The sequence below is a fragment of the Sturnira hondurensis genome, unplaced genomic scaffold (genome assembly GCF_014824575.4).
Source record: "Sturnira hondurensis isolate 20B ecotype Veracruz unplaced genomic scaffold, ASM1482457v3 Scaffold0012536, whole genome shotgun sequence".
In the NCBI taxonomy this organism is placed as follows: Eukaryota; Metazoa; Chordata; class Mammalia; order Chiroptera; family Phyllostomidae; genus Sturnira; species Sturnira hondurensis.
Genome location: NW_028085167.1, coordinates 326,444 through 331,400, shown reverse-complemented (window position 1 = coordinate 331,400; position 4,957 = coordinate 326,444). Strand labels below are relative to the sequence as shown.

Here is a 4,957-nt window from a genome sequence, read left to right as displayed (position 1 = left end):
TTATTTTTTTCAATTCTCCACTCCTGGTATATTTAATCTGGATAGTTCCTTAAATCAAGACTTTTTGTTTCCTTTGGGGATGTAAGAAACAGTAAGATCCATTTCTAAAACACTATGTTTCATTTTCATGATCGTTTAATTCTATTTATGTGGTAGTTAGCATTGAGTATATTTCCATTTAACTCTGTGAATTCAGTAAGTGGATGAGAGCCATTGTCTCTACACAGTACAAAAGAGGCTAATGCTATATTAACCAGTGATACACTTATTTTTCTCCTGGATGTGAAAGATCAATTAATTCCAACAATAATGTTGTATTATACATTGTGTTTTAATTGAGCAGTCCCGAAAGAGTTCATTCCATTGGGTTGTGTCTTCTTTCTTGAATTTCCACAGACTGTAAGGGCTGTATAACAGAGACACTGTATACCTAATGTTCTTTCGAAAGGTATTTGGAAAGATTTCTTTCTTTTAGGAGGAATAAAGGTATCTCTTATCTAAAGCTTCATTTTCTACAATTTCTCCTTTTACTAGCAATGTGTAATTTTAAGAAACAATCTCTTTTTGACTGACATTACTCATTGTGCAGCTGAGGTGACAACAAACTAAGCCTGTCACAGTCTTCAGACACTTGAGAACAGTTGAGGTCCTCACTGAAAGTGCTAGGTTCTCTATACACAGGCAAGAAGTCAAATTCTATGGTTCCACTCCTGATCTAGCTGTCCTCTTGGTGAAGAACACATGGAGGGTTAGCAACAGGGGAGTGGGAGGAGGAGTGGGGGGGAGAAGGTACAGAAAATAAGTAGCATATACGATAGGTAGAAATAGATGGGGGAGGGCAAGAATATATGGGAAATATAGAATCTAAAGAACTTGAGACATGTGGTCATGAACTAAAGGGGGAAATGGTGGGGGAGGGGGTGTACAAGGTGGAGGGGAATGAAGGGGGGAATAAAACAACTGTAATGGTATAATCAATAAAATATATTTAAAAAAATTTTTAAAAAGAAGTAAAATTCTAAAAAATATAGCATTGAGATAATTTTGTTTAGCATTAATTGGTCAAATTTCTATTTTAGTTGTGAATGTGACTGGGGTTCTTGAAGTCCTTTAGCCATTTTATTTTAAATTTACCAGTGGTGCTGATTTGAAAAATAGTTCTCAAGGAATCAGGAAAAATAAATTCAGAGCTTAGTCCTGTTTCCTCCTTTTAAAGGAATTTGGATTTTAGCTTTAGAATGTATAAGAATGCCAAAATAATTTTTGATGACATGATAACAAGAAAAATCCAGAAAAATAAAATTCATATTTCTAATTGACTAACAAGAAAGCACCTTCCCCATTCACTCAAGAGTGCATATCAAACTAATGATTTTCTTGCTAAAAATTGTATAGCTAAATGACACATCCCAGTGATTTAGTCATAACAAGAGTTAGAGAATTCTATTAGTAGCATATTAATGGACAACTAATGGACTACTAAGTCCATTTAATGGACTACTAAGCCACTTATGTTTATATAGATTTTTCATGTTATAAAATATAAGTTAGTATATACTTTCTGAGAGCAGAGCATTTAGGGCAACAAACTGACTCAAAATACTAGACAGTCACCTGCCAGGAGAGGCAGGATATGACCCTGTGACTGGGAGGCACAGCTGAGGACTGAGAAAAAAATTTAGCTACAACAGTTAACAAAATGGCGGAGGTCAACTGTGAACTAGGGAAACACAGAGTGAGGCTTAGAAGCCAAAGATAAAGCAGAATTCGTACAATCTACCAGCTTTGCTGTAGAGACTACCAGGTGCTCACAGATAGCAAAGTGGTGAGAGCTCTGACTTCTTGTCAGAAAGCGTGCAAGCCAGAAGACTTAAGAGTAACAGCTTAAAGTGCTGGAAGGAATTCAAAAGTTGCTGAACCAGAGATCTCTACCCACCCTGTGAAATTATAATATTAAAATAAATTTTTAAGATAGACTTTTCTAAATAAAAATTGAGATCATTTATTTCCAGTAGGTTTGCTTTATAAAACTTAAAAAAGACCTTTTTCAAAAAATGTTTATTTTATTTTATTTTTTAATATATTTTATTGATTATACCATTACAGTTGTTCTATTCCCCCCTTCATTCCCCTCCATCCGCACACTCCCTCCCCCACCATTCTCCCCCCCTTAGTTTATAACCACGTGTCTCAAGTTCTTTAGATTCTATATTTCCCCCACTATTCTCGCCCTCCCCGCTATCTATTTTCTACCTACCATCTATGATATTTTCTGTGCCTTCTACTCCCTTCTCCTCCTCCCACTCCCCTATTTCTAACCCTCCATGTGTTCTTCATTTCTATGGTTCCACTCCTGATCTAGCTGTCCTCTTGGTTTGCTTTTGTTTTAGGTGTGGTTGTTAATAACTGTGTGTTTGCTGTCCTTTCACTGTTCATATTTTTCATCTTCTTTTTCTTATATAAGTCCCTTTAGCATTTCATATAATAAGGGCTTGGTGATGATGAACTCCTTGAACTTGACCTTATCTGAGAAGCACTTTATCTGTCCTTCCATTCTAAATGAAAGCTTTGCTGGATAAAGCAATCTTGGCTGTAGGTCTTTGGATTTCATGACTTGGAATACTTCTTTCCAGCCCCTTCTTGCCTGTAAGGTCTCTTTTGAGAAATCCACTGACAGTCTGATGGGAGCTCCTTTGTAGGTGACTGTCCCCTTATCCCTTGCTGCTTCTAGGATTCTCTCCTTCATTTTAGTCTTGGCTAATGTAATTATGATGTGCCTTGGTGTGTTCCTTCTTGGGTCCAACTTCTTTGGGATTCTCTGAGCTTCCTGGATTTCCTGGAAGTCTATTTCCTTTGTCAGACTGGGGAAGTTCTCCTTTATTATTTGTTCAAACAAGTTTTCCACTCCTGGCTGTTTCTTTCCCCCTTCTGGTACCCCTTCTGGTACCCCTATAATCTGGATGTTGGAACATTTAAAGATGTCCTGGAGGTTCCTAAGCCTCTGATTTTTTTGAATTCTCATTTCTTTATTCCTTTCTGGTCGGATGTTTCGTTCTTCCTTCTGGTCCATTTCATTGATTTGAGTCCCAGTTTCCTTTCCATCACTATTGGTTTCCTGGACATCTCCCTTCATTTCAGTTAGTTTAGCCTTCATATGTTCCTCTAATTTGTGACTATAATCCATCAGTTCTGTGAGCATCCTGATAAACTGTGTCTTGAATTGTGCTTCTGAGAGGCTGGCAATTTCTCGGTCGCTTAGAGTTATTGGCTCTGGGACTTTGAGTTCTTCTTGCGCCATCTTTTGGGCTGTTCGTGCCTGTTCTGTAGCAGGATTGGAGTCCTAAAGTGTTCACTAGAGCAGGGCAACTAAGTCACTGGGTTGTGACATTGTATGTGGGGGCGGGGTCAAAGAGGGACAATGGCTTCCTGTCTGCCGCTGTGGCCCCCACCGGTGCTGCAGCCACCACCGTCACCAGGCCCACGTGTTTCGTTCCACTGCACTTGAGTGTGCCACCGCCGTCAGCCCTCCACCACGGGGTTCGCCCCCTGGGGCATGCGTTGTCCGTCTCACTGTGTGGGAATGTGCAACCGAGGTCAGTCTGCCCCACACCACGACTGGTTCCAGGCTGCCTGCTTGCCTAGGTCGGGGGGATCTGTCCTGCCGGACCCAGCTCCGCTGCTGGCTCCGCTTCTCTTACCGTCTCAGTTCAAGGGTTCGTAGTTGTCGGACTTCCATATAATTCAGTTTTCTGGTCTTTGGGTGTGTCCTTGTTTTCCAAACCTTTGTTGTATTCAAACTTGGTTGTGGGAGAAGGCACAGTGTTTCCACCTATGCCTCCATCTTCGCGGAAGTCTCAAAAAATGTTTATTAATTTTAGAGAGAGCGAGAGAGAGAGATGTGAGAAAGAAACATTGGTCCATTGCCTCCCATATGTGCTCCTTACCCAGGGACTTGGGATTGAAACTGCAACCCATTTATGTGCCCTGACCAGGGGCAAACTGGGACATTTGGGGGCTGTGGGAAACGGGCTCCGGAGGTAAGTCTGGAGACAAAGGAAGCTCCCTGCTGCCTTACTCGCTGGCCGAGTGTGCTGTAGGCCTTTGAATGTGTCCAGGATTGCCCTCCTCAGACTTGTTCAGGGGAGGAAAGTTTGGAGAAAATACCATTCTTTTAGTTTTGTGGCTGTCCCACGAAAAAAAGTCCAAGGGCGTGAAAGTCCAAGGACGTCATGAAGTGGGAGGCACCATTCTGGGAAAGAATAGAGCCCGGTAGGAAGGAGGCTTATTTAAACTACAGGTGCTCTTCAAAGACGACTATCCATTCTCACCTCGAAGCACAACTTGGAACGACCATTATTTCTCCTGAATGTGTACCCTTTAGGCACTGTGTGACTGTCCGCCCTCAAGGAAGACAAGGACTGGAGGTCAGCCATCACATTAAGCAGATCTTGTTAGGAATCCAGGAACATTTAAATGAACCAATTATCCAAGATCCAGCTCAGGCAGAAGCCTACAAAATTTACCTACAAAACAGAGTGGAATATTAGAAAAGGGTTCCAGCACAAGACAAGAAGTGTGCACACTCCCAGGCAGTGACCTATGTTGACACGGAAACGAAGGGATTGGTTTGGCAGGAACTTGTTGACAACATTCGCCGATCCAGCATTGCTCTATAGAATGTTCAGTCACACACGGGAGGCAGGCGAGTGCCATGGTCTGTTTCCACCATGGGTACATGGTTCTGCACTTGTTGAATCGCCCAGTTTTTCCATACAGGGTCCCTTCCCTTAGTCTTTTGTATTTTTGATTGTTATGTAATATAATACTTGCTTTAATTTAATATTGATGTCAGTATTTTCACTGCTGTAAAATTACAAACTTATACTTCTACAAGTCTCTGAGGAGCTAGTTCCCTTTGCTCACAGGTGCAGCCTTGAGGCCCCCTGTCAGAGCTATA

The 4,957-nt window shown here is 41.4% G+C and overlaps 1 pseudogene; it reads left to right on the top strand.

Moving 5' to 3' along the window:
* Positions 1-1,699: 1,699 nt before the first annotated feature.
* Positions 1,700-4,676, top strand: LOC118997187 (SUMO-conjugating enzyme UBC9-like; annotated as a pseudogene).
* Positions 4,677-4,957: the final 281 nt, after the last annotated feature.